Source organism: Lonchura striata, chromosome 4 (genome assembly GCF_046129695.1).
Source record: "Lonchura striata isolate bLonStr1 chromosome 4, bLonStr1.mat, whole genome shotgun sequence".
Classification (NCBI taxonomy): Eukaryota; Metazoa; Chordata; class Aves; order Passeriformes; family Estrildidae; genus Lonchura; species Lonchura striata.
Window position 1 is genome coordinate 75,605,542 of NC_134606.1, and position 18,385 is coordinate 75,623,926.

Below are 18,385 nucleotides of genomic sequence, written 5' to 3' on the forward strand. Positions count from 1 at the left end.
AGAGGAGCAGCGAGATTGGTCCACTGTGATTAATAAAGACTGAAAGAACAACCTGCAGCAGCCTGATGGATGAAGCAATTTCAAACTGAACTGCATGGATGTAAGAAACCAAAAACAGCAGCAGCTTCCTGACCTGGCCTTTCAGGCTGTTTGCAGCCTTATGAACGAAGGTGTGAGCTGCTTCTACACAGAGATTTTGACTAATAGGGAGAAAGGCCAATTTTGATCGTGTTTGTTATTTTTTTTTTCCCCTATAAAGAAAGCAACTGGCAAAATGGAGTCCATTAGGATATTATGAAGCTTAGATGTTTAGATGTCAGCAACTATATTTTTTTAGTTAAATGTTCTTTGTCAGAACTTTATGCAAGAAGATTTCCCACAAGAAACAAACTGAGAGTTAGGTGGATTATTTTCATGCAGTGGAATCAATAACCTGAGTTTCCTTGGTGAGTGGTCAGAAGAGCCAAGGTATCCACACCAGGGAATAATTAGCAGCCTAAGCTGCTGGTTTGATTGATGAGGCTGCTGAGTGATTATTTCTTCAATTTTCCCCAAGTTCAATTCTCATAGACTAGGGTCAGTAAAAAGAGAAGTTAATTTTATGTTATCAGGTACTGATGCTCAGATTCTTTCTGCATTTATTAATATATCTTATTTGCATTTTCAAAGAGTGATGTGGAGGCGCTGCTGAGAAGGTAAAAGACTTTAGAGGGACTTTTTTGGTGGGAGTTTTTCTGAATTCGTGGCATCTGGTAGACTTCAAGAAGAATGACAGAACAAGTTCTGCCTAGCAGAAAAGGGACGAGGAGGAGGCAGTACAATATTTGGAGAGAGTGAGAAGCTTGTGGAAGGAGAGATGAACATCAGAGATTCATTTGAGATACAGTGCCCAGTGAAAGAGAGGAATAGGAGCAAATGTCAGCAGGAACATACCAACCTTTTGGTTTTTAATGTAGTCATAAAAAACTTACATGTGGATAAGGAATATTTTAAACAGTGTCTCAGATAGGAAATGTCATTCACATCTACTGGGAAAAAAAAAAAACGAAAAAAAAACCAACCAACATAAAAAAACCTGGTGCCTGGGGCTATGCTAATTCTTTAATGTGATGGCATTCCTTTTCTGTGAGCTCTGTAAGCTTTCCAGGCTGCCAAGCATGCTTGGTGCCCATGCCTTCAAGCGCTATTCCTGCAAGGTTCCTGAGTATATTTTCATTTTAATGGGTTCTTAAGTCAAGCATCTCTGGCAAAGCTTCCTAAAAAATGAGTGAGAGCTCATGCAAGGGACAATGACATCCTTTAATATTTACCACACTAAAAATAGCTTTTAAAAACAATACATGGCATACAGAATGTTCTCCTTGCTCCAAAATGGTTGTTTTTAACAGCATTTGATGGATTCAGATGGCTCTTGGTAAGTACTGTTAAGATATTTTCTCTATATATTCCTTCAGTACTAAAGAGCAAATTACTTAATATGTAATATTGAGTGAATGTTTCCCCAGTTGCATTCACTCCCTCTTTCTGATATGCTTCATTCCTGCCTATTTTTCTCTTTTTAATATTTTCAGCAGGCTGGATTTATGAGCAAAGAAAGCAAAGCAAAGAATAGGAATCATCTTCTGAAGCCAGCTGCACTAGTGAATTTTAGTGAATTTAGTGAATATCTGACCAAGTCCTGAATGATGATCATATCAAGGGAAGAGCACAAGAAACAAAATGAGACAAAGCCACCCTCATTTTCCAAAAGCTTAGGAAGTTACCTAAGTTTTACTGATGAACTCTGCACAAAAAGAGAAAGAGCAGAAGAAAATTAGGGAGAGTGAACCCACAGTTTGTTTCATTTCCCATTCTAACATCACTCCAACTATAAAGAGTGACAGTGTAAATAATCAAACAACTGTTTGCTAATGCATTATAGATAGTCATACACAATATGGCAGCTTCATACTTGTACATTTACCCACCATGAATACAAAATATACTAAGAGTGACAGGTAATGTAGCCAAAGCTTCTACTCTCTGTAAGCATCTGTGTACCATGAATTATAAATGAGAGTCTTGTGTCCAAAGGTAGCAAGTGATGTAGATAATGCCATCTGAGTAAATGAATAAATGTGAAACAGATGCTTTTTGCATTCAGGGCACACAGGTACAGCCAGGAAGCCACCAGTACAGATTATGGATGCTGCTGAGACAGCTGCTGTCTGCATCCAGTGCCAGGTGCATTCCTACCTGGGCTGCACTGCCACAGTTAAAAAGGCCTTTCCCTCACTCCTTTTTAACAAGTTTCTAACTGGATGAGGTATCTTCTCATGTAGATTCCTCAGGTGCTTGGATTTCCTCAAGGCTTTCCTAAAAAAACAAATAGGCAGCATTATTAGGAGCAACATTATTATATATCCTGTATAAGAGGTGGTGAAATGAATCTTTTAGTTTAAAATAGTCATAAAATAGTTTTTCTTTGCTTTTTATGCAAGTCTTTTTGGATCTGCCATTATTTCTCATATCACCAAATATTTTGCATCAAAATGAGATTGCATGTTTTAAAAAATTACTGCTAGAAAGGCATTAAGAACTTTTTTTTTTTCACTTATATGTAAATGTACTTATTTTATAAGCAAAGAGACAGGAGCTTGGACTCCAGCTAGGGAATTAGAGCATACTGACTTCTTGTCAGTACAGACAGCTCCCTTGATACCTAAAAGGCAGATTGAACTCCCCAGATAAAATATTAAACCTAACAGTCCTGACAGTTTTTACCTGTGAGATACAGCCACTGCTATTCTTTAAGTTCAGAGAAGTTTATAAGTTTATATTGCTCCTGCATCTGCTCCTTTTCTGCCTAACACTAGAGGTGTGCTGTGTCCATTTTCGTGTGTGCTGAAGAAAAATTTCTGTCCTTTTCACTTGGAAGCAAAAAAGGGTCTCAGACCCATTTCCCTGCAGATTTGTCATTCATGAGTTACTTATGTCATGTAGGGTTGGTAAAACAGTTGTGACCCAGAGTGGAATGAAAGTCTATCCTAATGCAATTTTAAGAAGAAAATAAGCAATTGCAGTAATAAATGTTTCTTGTTTAGCCTGAGTACCTTGAACTATACAAAACTCTCAAAAGAAAAATTTCCAAGACCAGTAAATATCTGTGCCTATTTTACAATGTAATTTCACTGCCTCTTGCATAACTGAGAATTTTAGAGATTAGAAATTATAATCAGAGATTCATGTAAAGTTTTGGAAGAGCCTGGCAGATAACATATAGCTTCTCAGAACTTACTGAGATGCTATTTCAACCCTTAAGAGTATTTATGCAAAATTACCAAGGTGCTCATTCCAGTAATTTCACAGCATTCCCTCAGAGGTGATTTTTTCTTGCACACCAAATATCCCTAGTTCTTCAAAATTTTTGGCATATGTGTGGTCAGTCAGGAAGGGAGTTTGCCTGCCATTGCCAGATTTGGAATTAATTCTGAGGTCAATCCAGATTATAGATTATATCCCAAGAGGAATTCTGATTTATACAGCTGTAATAGAGAATTGAGTTTTGTAAGGCAAGAGCAAAGACTGAAACCAGAAGTACAGGTCCCACTCTCTGCTATCTTTCTTTTTTCCTTTGTTTCATTTGCTTCTGTGCCAAGTCAGCACAAGACACAACCATTGTTCCAATGTGACACATCTACATCCCAGTTTTTCACTCTGTTTGCAGAAGTGGAAATGACAGTACACCTCCTTTGGGTGAGAAACAGGAAGATAGATGCAATCTAACAGGGACAGCCACACCATTTACTGTCCCTTAAATGCCTACTGCTGCCATGGAGCCATCCCAATATTTTTAACCTAGTAAATAAAGCAACTCCTTACAAGTTACAGGTTTTGACTCAAAAAGCAAGCAAAAATCAAACTATGCAACTGTGAAAGCCATAATTTTTCTCTCCAAACAGCACGATTTTATTTAGAGTTATGGAATTTTAACCACAGAAATGTCAATAATCCACAGGTGGCTTGTTCCTATTTTCTTCGTGTCCTTTCCTTTTTTTCAGTAACTTGCCCTTGCATTTATTTCAATGTAAAAGTTGAGGGGGAAAAAAAAAGGAGACTGTGGAGATTTTTAAAAAGTTTGAGGAGTAATTTACAAAAGTGATAGTTTCTGGTGATGAAGGTTGCTACCTTTGCCCAGGTCTCTCAGTATGATAAAATTGTTTCAGAATGTTAATTACTGGATAATCAGATTCCCTTGAAAATGAAACTTCAACTTTTACTAAAATATTATATTCCTAAATTATATCAGACCCATAGTACAGTCAAATCAACAATTACACTAAAAGAACTCATGCAGTCTTCTCTTTAGAATGAGACTCTATTATCTCAAAAGAATTAGAAAAGAATTAGAAAAATATATATGATGCATTGCCAATATGGAAATACTCATCCCATTGGCCTCTATTATCCAAAAGGAAATGAGAAAACGCTTCCATTACATTTTGCAGTGATCCATGCCTTTCTCTTTTTAAGTCAATAAACTATATCTTTCACTGTAGCAGCTTTTTGCATGCGTGCAAAAATGACCTTTTGCAGTTTGGCTGCTGAGATGTGCTGGGAGAGGTGACACAGGAATTGTCAAAAGAGATGCAAACCAGTTTGTCCTGCCAGACATCTCCTACCACGGAGTCATAAAATGAGGTCTGCAAAGCCCCTTGCTACATAAAATGAGGTCTACAAAGCCCCTTGGTACACAAAATGAGGTCTACAAAGCCCCTTGCTACACGCATTATTTTGTCATTCTTTGCATCATGAGACAGAATTCCGGTCCTAAATCACCCCTAATCAGCTTAATTGAGGCTGATGCTGAAAGTGCAGAAGGATGCTGTGAAGAGCAGGTCCCTCCAGTGACACCTGGCCTCTGTGGGAGCACGGTCCCCTCCATCACATCCCATCCCTGCACACAGCCTGCTGGAAAAATGCAAAAACGCCTCGAAACCAACGTGGATCCATAGAGGAGAGGGCATCAGGGGGGCACTCAGCACTCACTGCCTCTTCAAAGACAAAAAAATAAAAGACTTCAGAAAAAAGTACTTTGAAACTGGTGAAATAATCTCCTGAATAAACCACCAGTGGGGAATAGCCACGGCCACTGAGGACAGCATGCTGCTTGGCGTATCAACAAAAATACATTTGGCCTGCGGCAATGCCGAGGGCAAACATATCCCAGATGGACTGGAGAGGCCCAAATACCTTCAGAGATGAAAATTTAATTAGAGGAAATGTCACTGCAGCGAACAAAAGATTGCTTTAGTGATTTTTCATCATTGTTTACTACAAGCGAAGTAGAGTTTTAGGTGGTAGGACAGGCTAAACACAGGAATGTTCTTAAGCACTGGAATGGATATGAAAGGAATGGATGTTGAAGGTCAGAGAATCATCTGCACTTGAGCAGTGATCAAAAGGAGTGGCACCATCAAATATTGGCAGATAGCAATTTTTAATTGCTTCAGTGATAGCAAAAGGCAGTGAAGGTGGTGTTTTCAAGCCCCTAAGATGGAAAATCCTGACCTTATTTTGTTGATTGGGTGAGGAGTTTTGCTGCTTTGCTTTTGTTACGCTGGCTTTTGTGAGATTTCGGGGATGATAAAAGCTTGGGTCTCTCTGAAACACGCAGTCATCTCTGATAGCTGAGATGGCTCACTGCCACCTTCCCTCTTTGATAATCCACTGTACATTATTAATTCTGATCCTTGCACAAGCCAGGGAAAAACAATATAGGACTCATTGCAGCACAATCACAATGAATCAGCACCCTTAAATGAAAATACATGTTCTCACATGCCTTCTGAAAGCTGTCTGGGATAAATTAAGAGAAAATAAGATAGAGCACACCATAATATACAAGACATTATAGAAGGTCTGTAAAACTATAGTATTTTCTGCATTTGGATTTTATAGCTTCAGAATGCAAGGTTGAGGTTTTAGTGTGTTAATTTTCTCTTTTTTTTATTCCCATTCAGCCTTCATTCTACATTTATTGTTGCCCTTTTATCAAAACAAAATAGTCACCTTAATTAAAAGAATGCACATCATGATTTTCCCATCATAGTACTAAAATAGTGCTTTTATTTGTTTTTATGTAATAGGAATTACTTGCTATTGTATGTTGTAAAAATAATAACAGAAATAGTAATTATCATCAAATATCTCACAGAGGTCATACCAATTTCGGTCAGTCTTAAGAAGATCTCTACATGTAGACAACGGGAGGCAAGATTAATTAAATTAGGCCACAATCTAAGTAAAAAAGAATGAGCAAAGCATTATACAAGTATAATTACATACAATTACATATTGATCAGTATACTTATTTGGTTAATTAAAGTCAAAAAAGATGATTCATTAGGTTAATAATACATAATTTTTAGATTAAAGCTTTGCTATTATTTATATTTTTGGTCTTTTTTTATATCCCTCAGATTTTCCTCATGTTGTTTTAAGTTTGTTCTCCTGACTCAGACACAACTATATGTAGATGGATTCTTTTTGTGTAGAAGGTACTGTGGAACTTGAAGTCTCCTGAGGAACCTCCACACTGATTTTAGCAAAGTTTGGATCCAGCATCTGGAGTACCCTATTTACTTACTCAGTTTACTGGGTAACATGTGCCAGGTGATTGGTTTCGGTCTCTCTTTGTGTTATTGCTTATTATCACCTGTTACTCACACTTTTATGTTCTAGCCCAAACAATCTCCCTAGATTTTCACTGCCCAGAGGCACTGTACTTTTCCTGGCATTGAGAACTGGCTTCATGTTCTCCTGCACTGTCTTGTTAGTGCTTCCTCTTTTCCTCACCTGCTTCCTTGTTCTAATCTTTTTTCTCTTCTTTCCCTTTTCTTTTCTTTTCTTTTCTTTTCTTTTCTTTTCTTTTCTTTTCTTTTCTTTTCTTTTCTTTTCTTTTCTTTTCTTTTCTTTTCTTTTCTTTTCTTTTCTTTTCTTTTCTTTTTCTTTTCTTTTTCTTTTCTTTTTCTTTTCTTTTCTCTTCCCTCCTTCCTTCCTTCCTTCCTTCTCCTTCCTCTCTTTCTTCCACTCTTTCTTCCTCTTTCTTCTTTCTTTCTTTCTTTCTTTCTTTCTTTCTTTCTTTCTTTTCTTTCTTTCCTTCTTTCTTTCTTTCTTCCTTTCTTTCTTTCTTTCTTTCTTTCTTTCTTTCTTTCTTTCTTTCTTTCTCTCTTTCTGTCTCTCTTTCTGTCTCTCTTTCTGTCTCTCTTTCTCTCTTTCTTTCCCTCTTTCTCTCTCTCTTTCTTTCCCTATTTCTCTCTTTTATTCTCTCTATTTCTCTTTCTTTCTCTCTCCCTTTGTCTTCCTTTCTCTCTTCCTTTCTCTCTTCCTTTCTCTCTCTCTCTGCCTTCCTTTCTCTCTCTCTTTCTTTCTCTTTCCTTTTAGCAGACACAGCTCTACACAAAGTTTAATCATGTGCAGAAATTTGTTAGATTGGTGCCAAAAGACCTGCCCAAAGGCAGGCTCTAAACACATTATTGTTTGAAACCTGCAACGGAGAGTCCAAGCAGCCTCTGATTAGGCAGTGTGCCATCCTAAGCAGATATTAATGAATCTTGGCAACCAAGTATGAGAAATCAGTTTGCTTGCCATCCTTTCTCTGTTACAGATGGTTATCTGGAAAACAGTCCAAACAACAGAAATAGACCATATGTAAAAAAAAAAGCCTCCCTTTTTATTTTCAGGTTCACAGACTATCAGCTTAAGATTTCACAATATATATTATTTTTATAATTCAAGATGAGGCAAGTACATCAATATCCAAATTGTGTGACACTGAAAAAACCAATACTTTGCTTTATGGGGCTGTGATTGTATTACTAATATTATGGAACTTCTGAATGATCAACACAGATTCCATCTACAAGCTGAAATAAAAAATTTCTTCTGTATCTGTCTATCAACATGCATAAAATGGAAATACTGAGATCAGTAATGCTGAGTGAAAGAAGTAAATTGATATTTAAAGAAATATACCACTAAACTAAGTTAACACTAGATTACATTACAGAGATTCTGAAGAGATATTAAAAGCACAGTTACAAATAGACATCTATTTTGTCATTCTAGTCTTACCAAAAGACAAGATAATAAATCGATATTCATCTGATCAATTGCTAATAAATCCATCATCAGCTAAAACAAAAATCTGAAGGGAAACTGAGTCTCAGAATGCCACCTTCTTCTTCCACTGATTATCAACAGAGTAGATGATGCACTAAGTACACAGTGATTATAAACTGAATTATTTCAGTGCAGTACCTGGGACAAGCTGTGAGACAAAAAGACCTCCCTAATCAGATGTGGGTCCTCTGCAGACAATCGAAATGCAAACATGGGTAGAAAATATAGGTGTGTATCCCATATGTAATCTCCTAATGCATTTCTTACTAATTATTTTTCTGGAAAAAAAAAACCTTTATGGAATTATTTCCCAAACAACTTGAATATTGAAAAAAAAGTCCTGAGAGTAAAACAAAAATTCATAGAAGGGTAAAGGGTGACTCCTTAGTAAGAAAAAGAATTCAGAGGTGCAAAATATTTCTATGTTTTTTATGTAACCATGGAACTTGCATAATTTTGCAAAATATCCTGATGACTTATGCACCATATGAACCATTTTGTGGTGCTCCTACTCACAGTGAGCAGCACCTCACTTCAAAGTATTTCATCTGAATTCATTAAGAGCACAAATGGTGGTAGGTAAACAGGAAATCTCCACAAAACATCACTGAACGAGTGAAATTTCTCACATTATGTACAAAGCAGGAAAGAGGTGAAAGCCTGGTGCAATAGTTTGTGATGCAACATGAACAAGAATTTTATAATCCTGCCATAAGGGCCATATCCTAAAAATCCCCCTGAGTGCCAAAACCAGGATGTTTGAGAACTTTTGGCATGTAAGTCTCCACTCTGAATTAAACCCACTCACCATCTGCATAAGTCTGAAGGTAATAAAGTTCACTAGGTGCTCTCATCTAAATTTTTCACAGAAAAAAAATCTATCTTTTTTTTAAATAAAAAACTTTACTGACATTTTCCCCTCTTATTCTTGGAGGGAAAGTATATTGAGAGTCCTAGCATAATCTCCAGTGTGTTCTACCTGGTGTACACTTCCTTCAGCATTGTAGAATTTTTATTTTGTCCTTAATTTCTCTTATTTTCATTCTTGGATATATTTTTACTATATTGACTTTATCACCTTTACATGAAAAAAAAATCAGTAAAAACACACTAATCTGCAATGAATGCCTGCAATCTATTATTTTGGCATTACAGACTTTCAGCTGGATAATTTAAATTCAAAAAGTAAAGCTTCTCATCATGAGAAGATACTCAATAACAGGGCTATGGACTCAGGAAGGTTTCCTTGTATTTTTATCTGAGACTTCAGAGGAGCAGAGCCTTCTGTGGTGGTAGGGAGAAGGAAAATATTACACATAGTAGACAATTTGCTCATTTGATATTATATACAGAATTCCATATGTTTTCTCTAATGTCTTCCTTGGTTTTTAGGTTGGTTTCTAGATTCTAACTGTAAGGTGAAGATTTTTCCTTTTTTGTATTTACAGCTCAAATCTTGGAAACCTCCAGGTTTGGTATTGTTTCCTAGGAGCAAGAACAAAACCATCTAATAAAGACAGAAGTGCTTAAATATGTACAGTGAATAAATCTGATCCTAAGAGAAAGCTTTCAACAAACCCTACTGGAATAATTAACTCATAAATCCTTTAATATGAAGGTGACCTCAGAAGGTAACCCAAGCACTGACACTATTCTGGACCAGAGGAACATAAACTAGCTATGCCAAATTAAACCAGAGACCAAATAACTTCTAACAGCTAAATCAGAGGTCTGAGCTTTAAAAGCAGCTCTTCTGTGGCTTCTCTATGTGTCTCCTTTTAGCCCTCGTGCTAACCTAAATAATTACCTTTTGCTATCAAAAAGACCTTTGGGAAGTTTAATATTTATATAGCAATTTGACTAGTTCAAGCAGATCATACTACCAAAGAAAAAAGTATTGTTTCCTACCAAATAAATGTAGTTTGGCACAGATTGAATCAAAATGCAGTCAATAATTTGGAAATGAGCACTAACAGAAACCACTGGATAACTCTTCTTACACCAAAGGGAATAAATTTGTCAAAAATGCCTTAGCAGAAGTCATACACAGGCAGTCATATCACCTGACAGAAGAAATGAACATCACTGTGGGCTGGAGAAACTGGAGTCTGTTTTTCACACTGCCAAAAGATTCACCCAAACTGACTAGCAAAGCTATATCCCCCCACAAAATCCTGTTTTTTTTTCCTTTGCTGCAGAAAATGGCATGTATGTCATCACTGAAAGTTAGAAAGCACATTTTTTATGAAACAGAGAGAGAAAAACTGTCAAAATATAAACAAGTTAGTAATGTTTGTATCGAAATTCCAGGTATCTAGGGAGCAAAATGATGAAACAGAATTAATGCTGAAATGCATCAGGCTGAAAGTAAGAGTTACAGTGCCAGAGATATGTTGGAGGATGAGTTTTAATGAAGTGGAATATTGAACTGTGTGCCCGGAGCAAGGAATTAAAGCACAAAGTGATGGTGCAGAATATACTGGGGGCTAATGGTGTGAAAGGCTGTAAGAGGCAAAGAGGGATAATGTATAAAAGTGGACCTTCCATCGCCAGGGTGTGTGCAGAGGAATGAATAATAATAATAAAAGGAATGAATGCATTCCCTCAGCTTGCTCGTGGACAACTGAGCTAGGGAAGAGAGCACGAGAGACGTGGGGAAAAAAGTTATGGAAATGGAAATTACCATGCTAAAAAGAATCCTAATCTAAGCAGTTGTATGGGAAAATCTCAAGCCAACAGCTCTGAGAGAACTGGATTGCAGGTCCAGAATCTCAGCAGTACTGCCACTATTCAGAAAGAGAACTGAAGATCCTGGTATTACAGCCTGAAAGATGAACATCCATTTAAAAAAAACTAAAACATTAGAGGAGATCGAGAACTAATTTATACCAGGTATGTTTGCAAAAAAAAAAAAAAAAAATAGAAAAAAAAGGCAAAACTAGAAAGAAACATGTGAGAATGCAGAAATTCTGCATTAACAGAACACAGAAACTGTCAAACATTTGTGCAATATTAGTGTCTGATACAATAGTATGTGACAAAAATTAATTAAAACAAGGATGAAATTTAGCTGAAGATAGCAAGGTGAACAAGCTGCTATTTGAATGATAGCATATTAGTATATATTAGCACACTAATTAGCATATTAGTATATATTATTAATATAGTGTCTGTCTATAAACTCAAAGTAAATGTGGTTACTTTTAATTAAGGCTGTTTTATCCTACCTAAGGTAGCTAATACAGCTCTGAATTGCTTCTGGTTGCTATAGCTCTCTGATTTCAGCCTGTAATGATCTTGGTTCTGGCAGCCTCCTTTCCCATATCTAACATTATTCTGCTCACTGTTTTTTCCTCTTGCACAGTTAAAGCTAAAGTTAATATAAACTATCTTGACTTCTCACCAAAGTTTTGGTATTTTCTTACATATATTCTTATCATAATTTCTTTTTCTAATTTAATACTGTGCAGTACACTAAGGTGTCCTAGGAGATGTAAAATCATAGGTCTGTGCTGTTCAGCTGAACCTGTCAAGTAAAAGAAGTTTTTCTTGGACTGCACATTTAAATCAAATGTCCACTGCTAAATTTCCATAGAGTTAGAAACAACCTTTTCCCTTATTTAGGAAATATCACTAGTACCCTACTTGGACTTGCTGCCTTTCTGTGTTTTTTGCTTTTAATTTTGAGTGGAGATGCCTTAGTTTTACTAGAGATAGTTCTCTACTATATTTTCAACAAATTCCTTCTAGCAGTTTTTTTTTTGTTTTTTAATTTTCATGTGCTTCACCAAATTCTTTAATCTCTCTGGCACTTGCTTTTCTGCATGTCAAGATCCCAGCCTTTTTTTTAGCGTCAATGACATCAAACATCTTTTTTCAGCCTCTGCTGTTGTCTTCTAATTTCTCTATTCAGCCAATCTGTTGCACTCACTCATGCCTAGTTAAGCTTTGGGTTGATGTTGTTAGTGAGGGAATGAAATAAATCAACTTTTTTGCATGTCAGTAATGGTTTGAAGGTCCCTCTGGTTAACTGTATGTGTTGATTTACACCATTTCCCAAGCAGCATTTAGATCTTCTTTTTCCTAGGGTATCAACAGAATTTAAGCCAGTTATTCACATCAGAAGTGTATTGATCTTTCAGTAGGTTTATATCAGGGTTTCTGCAACTCTATTTTTGAGACCACGAGTCTCAAGCATTCAGTAATCTAAATCAATGGAGTACTTGGACCAATGTCCAGCCCATGGTCAAGCTGAGTCCCAAAGAGACTCTCAAGAGACAGGCAGCATGCTCCCCATGGACAGCACAGCTCTGCTTTCAGCTCACTGCCTTTCCCTCACTCTGGAGGGATGTGGCATCCTTTAATTTCTTGGGTTTTTTCATCCCTATTTTATGGCAAGTCACGAGAAACTAGAAACCTATTGTGAGAACCAGGATATTTGACTAAGCAATCATTCATAAATATCTTCACTTTCTCTAGTGAAATAAGAGTGTAAATAAGCACGTCATTGTGCTTTTTGTCACAATTTGATCACCATTTCATGATATCCTGTGGAGTCATTCACAGCAGAGCTGCTTTAATAAGTTTCTGCCTCTGATGGTACCTCCAGAGCCCAGTGAGTGTCCTGCCAAAGTCAAAGAGAGACCCTCAACACACCCCCTCCAGTCTTTATTTATTTATCTATTTATTTATTTATTTATTTATCACCTTTATATGTCCCAGCTCCCTTTTCTTTTTCAGTGTTTAAATCCAGTAGTCAGGAGATACTCTGAAAAACAAATGGAATGATTTTCTGGAAATATATTCCTTTTATTCTCCAGTGATGCACACATTCTCAGCTAATTAATGTCAGAATTATATTTCTATTCATGCTCATGCCAGTAAAATGTGCAGCAAATGTCCAAGGAATGTGGTGAACCAATGACAGCAACCTTAGCAGAGCAAAGAGGCAAACTGAAATTGCACAGGAGGAGCAGCAACCCAAACCCTCAGTGGCAGAAGGAAAGAGAAAAAAGGCACGTGCTTGGCAACATTACATTAATGCTTTCTGTGAGTCTCCCATGGTCTTTTAAAGAGAGTTTAAAGTTAGCTCCACCAGGTGAAAGAAAAAATGCATTTTCTTTAGAGGATATGACTCTTCCCTAGGCGAACTCCCAAATAAAACACCCTGTCCTATTAATTTTCATAACTATTTGAGCACTGCCATTTGTAAATGAGTGATAGAGAAAACCTCAAGTATGTTTCCTCTACCAGAAAAAAAATTTACATTGACATATTCTTTTGGTTTTAGAAAAGAAAAATCACTCTGATCATACTACTTGAATACAATGAATCTGAGGTCTTTGCTTTCCTTTTACCTTGCCCTCAGGTATTTAAACCTTTTTATCTTCATTTCAATTTCCCCTCTTTCATTTTTAGTTCCCATTTGTATAACTTGCCTTCAAAGCTCCCCAGTGTCTCCATGTCATCTCAGGTGTTTATCTTGCCAGTTCCATCACATAAATTGCTTCCAAATTCCATTGCAAAAGCTGCCCACCTAGTAACAAGAAATTCATTTTAAGTGCTTTTTCTAATTTTGAAGAAATTAAATGGAAATACATATTTCAAAGCATTCATGACAGGCAGACTATCAGTCTTTACATTCATTCCTTGCAACTTATTTTATGTTTTCAGTGTGTGCTTCCAACATCAGATCAAGCTTTGACAAATGGATCTTCAACAGTTTACTTCTCCTATAAAAAGATTATAGGAAAAAGTTGGATTATTTTTTTTAACAGAATAGAGGCTATATACTGAAACCATATGTGGTGTTTCTACTTGGGAATATGTAAAGATTCCTTGGTTTTAATTGACATCACATGCACCATAAAACATTATTTTTTCTCCGTGAATATTGACGTAAACTAGTTGCTTGTACAGACTCACTTTTATTTTGCATATTTTATTTGTTTTGTAAGGAAATAATGGAAAATAAAATGAAAATGAATATTTTACCCTGAATGTCCCAGCCTATGAAATCCTCCATGCTCAGGCAATGTGACAAAAGGCCTCTACTGGTTCTCCATTCTTCCATACTGGAAGAGTGAATCATGTGACAAACAGAAATCAACACAAAAACCTGGGAAAATGAACAACTTTTCAAAAAACATCGATGACAGGTCCAATTTGAAGGCACTGAAACAGGAAATATTAAGTAAAGGAAGTTAATCTCTATTCACAGCATTCTCACAAATTAAAGGCTAAAAACAGGCAGTGCAAATTTACCAGCAGTTGCTAGCTCATATTTAAAACATTGTCACATCAACTTATTCTTTTAAGTTAATGTCACCACACTCACCCTATAAACAACTCTTGCTTATTTCCCCTTGCCATTTATTCACCTTTGTGGCAGTAATTAGCAAAGGTTTCTTATTAACTCAGAGAAAACTGAGGATATAAAACAGGAGCATGAAGTGAAATTAAATTTCTATTGTTATACTTTACCTTCCTCTTACATTTCACTATGCACATAGGAATCAGGGAAAAAAAAAGTGAAGTTTTTTTAGATTCTTAATAAACCTTTCCTCTTTGTTTTAATTTTGTATTTCCCATCTGAAGATTTTTCTGCCTTTTGTCCTTTTTCCACTCAGTTACCTCTGTTCATGGCAATTTTGTTCTGTCTACACATTAGACTATGAGTTTCCAAAGCTAGCTAAAAAGCTCTGAAACATTGGTTGAAGCCCCTTCTGCTGTGAATTTCTGCATCTATTAGTTGTCCTGATACAACTATTTTTAGAGCATTAGCGAAAGGATCAAGCTCAGAAAAATAATTTCAAGAAGGGTTATAGTCATTGGTTTTGGTCCAGGTTTAGCCATATAAGCACAGCATAAGTAATTGACCCAGCATATTTTAGGAAGGCATTCAGGAGATCAAACAAGAAGGAACATGAAATCGAGGATAGAATATGGCAATAACCTCCAAAACCAGAGATTTTAACAGGGAATCTCACTTTCCAATTTAACTGCTTCAAGTATCCACTTACCTCTCCCTTTTGCTGCCTTTTCTGCTCCCCCTGGGGCTTCCATGAAATGAAGCATTAAAAAAAGCCCAACAAACGATGCAATTTACAGGAAACAAATGACTTGTGATTCATGGGCTGATATCCTGCCTCATACTTAATTGATTCCAGTTAGGCGTAGCAGGACAGTAGTATTCTGCATTTTATTCTGCATTTTATGGCCTTACAGAAATGTCAGCCATCTGTTTGCACCTGCTGAAGTTGTTGGGGATGAGCACTACAAATCCTGTGAGCGCCTGGGCCTGGATTTCCAGAGCAAGGAAGTGTTTTTGCTTGGTGATTATCAACTGGAAGGCATTAATAACAAATGTTAGAGACAGGTTTGAGAGAGAATGCTCCCTCCAATCCAAACACCATGATCGTTCTCATCTGAAGCCAGCCTTCAGAAGGACTGAGCAGACATTTATTTCTTGTAATTCTGCTGTTAAGCTATGGTGGATGAGCTAAAGTGTAGAGTCTGTATTACTTGGGACAGATGGGAAATTAGCATGCCATAAAATTCAGAAAAAAAGCGGTTGATGATGCTGTCTGCCTCAAGAAAATAATTGTATAATGATCACCTCCTTTGAGAATACCAACAGACTAGTTAGAGAACAGCCAGTTCTCTGATTTACCTATTAGTAATATTTTTACGTGTTTGATATCCTTCAGGCAAGATGTTTTGTACTGTTAATTTATTAATTTAAGAGTTCTAACCCTTAGTTTTAAACTTATAGATCCTTTGTGCAAAAGAGCCATAGTTAAATCCAACTCAAGAACCTTTTTTCAAATAGTTGTTCTAATTTAGAAGCTGATTGTTTTCTCTCAATATTTCTTAAAGTGGTTAGAAAGTTGTACAAAAATATATTTTCCTAATAGACTTCATTTTTTCTCTACAGCCTAAAAGGGGTGGTGTTCAGCAAATTCCTTAAGAATTTTGCTTTTGTCTTCAGCAAGTGAGATGCTGAGTGCTAAAAGGTAACCAGTGATGTAATTTTCTGGGTTTAATAAAAAAGACCAGTTAGATACAGCCTCCCAGGTACATGAAATATAAACAATTAAAGGCAACCGAAATTCTTGGAAAATATTAGTATTCCTCATTATTTTTAAAATGTATCTTCAGAATGAAAATTTAAAACATAAAATCACCCCCTTCTGGAAACCATGTACAATAGCATTTTGATTTGCTCCAGTGCACATCTCAGATTTTTGGAGGCAGGTTTCAAATGTTGGAGTGCAAGGGCCCACAAATCCCCTGGAAGAGGGATCTTGGTCCCCTCCTGTGGGACAGTTTAGACCCAACCATTTTATTGAACTGGACCAGTTCCAGAGGAGCTATTCCTTCCCCCTGCCCACTTTTCACAGATGAGCTTTAAAGCTGCAGAGGTGGAAGTACCTAATTTACCTCACTGCAAACTTTGTCGGGTCGGTTCTAATCCATCTCATCTGCAATTTAAACTAAAGAAGCGAGCTCTGCAATGAAATAAATGATCAATGTTTATGGAGTTCTTCCTGGGTTTGCTGCCTCCCAGCTGTGGGAAGCTATCCAGTACCTGAGGGATGGTGTAAGTTGTTGAATTGAGGTATAGTGAATGAATCAGGCTTTTTCCCTAAAATCCACAAGTGTTCTGTCCTTGTGCTAATGTTCAGATATTAAACAGCAGGCTGACAATCCTTTGATGTGCTCTGGAATTATAAGTACCAGCAAACCTGATGTTTAAGGACACTGGTGCATGTGAGGGTTGTCATTAATATATTATGAACTGTTCAATGGAAAAAAAAATTCTATTTCTTTTTTTGAGAACTCTTCTGTTCTAGGGTACCAAGGATGATCATTATACCTTTGACTTATTAATAAAGTTAAATAACATAACACAGAAAAGACAATACATTGAGCATCTCTTTTGTGTAAGAAATTCGATGTTAAAAGCTGCAAAGAATTAAGTAATTCTCTTGGGAGAGATAAACCACAATTACAGAGCAATGCTACTGCAAAATAAACCTGGAGGGAAAAAGATAACGTTAACAACATAAAATCTATTTATTTGCAGTTTTTAAGACTTTTAATTTTATTTGGGAAAAGAGGATATTTCCCTACAAATGATCTCATTTGGAAGAAGGGAACTCCTTCATCATTTCTCAGAGAAGCCCTTGCAGTGGCTCCAGTGAAGCTTGCAGTAGGCTGTCCTTGGAATGCTAAGTGTGAAAGCAGTAACAAATACCTACTGCTTCTCATCTGCCTACAGCTATCCATCATTCCAGCATCATATAATCCATTAGCAGATGAACTCAAACAGCAGCAAGTCATCAGAAAGGCAGGGATAAGGAAAGCTGGCTTGCTCAGCTCAGAGAGCACAGCTGAGAATTAGAGACAGAAGGAGTTAAAGTAGGCAAGGAAGCAACAAAGTGTTTTGGTCAGGTAAACAGGTTATAAACCACGAAACTCAGCTGGCAAGGGAAAGTCAGAAGTGCTTATCTGCACCAGCGCAGTCAAAATAAGTCAAAAAAGTGTAAGGAAAATGAAGATTTGGGCAATGGGCATTGCAGTTTGAGAAGGCGCACCCAAGTCACAAATTTATGAAAGAAAACAATTTCTGCGTGGGAATAGTGGCTCTCAAGGTATTTAAACTACACTAGCTCTTTCCAAAAGGAACATATGGCTATGCCCTGGAATCTGACAGGCACCATCAGAATGAGGGGTCAGATTAATGATTCAAATATGCTGTCACTAAAGCTGAGGACTGTCCCACACAGTCGCCTTATAGACACAGGTATGTAAATACACACCCACCTCAAAGCTTTCCTGAAGATTGACAGATTCTGACGACTTTGCATACACAGATGACATTCAATCCATTATTCCAACCAGTTCCCAAAGTTCTCAGTCATTCAAGATTTATATCTTAGCTTGCTGATGGAATCCACTTTATTTCTAGCAAAGAAATATCGAACAAGGAAATTGGAGTTAAGCAGTTCACAAAACTATGAACCCAACTCTTTGAAGAAAAGATTTTATGCCATATTTGCATTTGCCTGACAAAGTTCAAGAAAAGCTATTTCTATACCCATTTACTGCTACATCAATGCAATGGGAGGCTGAAATAAGGACTACAGGATGTCTGTATGCACTTTTTTCCATCATATCTAGGCAATGATTACTGAAAGACTATCCTCATATCACACAT

The 18,385-nt window shown here is 36.8% G+C and overlaps 2 long non-coding RNA genes across 3 annotated transcripts in view; both read right to left on the minus strand.

Annotated features, from left to right (window-relative positions):
• Positions 1–1,054: 1,054 nt before the first annotated feature.
• Positions 1,055–7,699, minus strand: LOC110468232 (uncharacterized). Its single transcript, XR_002465048.2, has 3 exons — positions 6,838–7,699; positions 6,206–6,279; positions 1,055–2,355 (listed from the first exon to the last, which is right to left on the minus strand). It is a non-coding gene; the product is annotated as an uncharacterized LOC110468232 (long non-coding RNA).
• A 5,179-nt stretch (positions 7,700–12,878) lies between these two features.
• LOC110468231 (uncharacterized) overlaps positions 12,879–18,385 on the minus strand; it is a 95,829-nt gene continuing 90,322 nt past the window's right edge. For both annotated transcript variants that reach the window (XR_013339919.1, XR_013339920.1), the window contains 3 exons: positions 17,992–18,132; positions 14,158–14,237; positions 12,879–13,699 (listed from right to left, as the gene is read on the minus strand). This is a non-coding gene — a long non-coding RNA (uncharacterized LOC110468231). The remainder of the gene's footprint in view (positions 13,700–14,157; positions 14,238–17,991; positions 18,133–18,385) is intronic.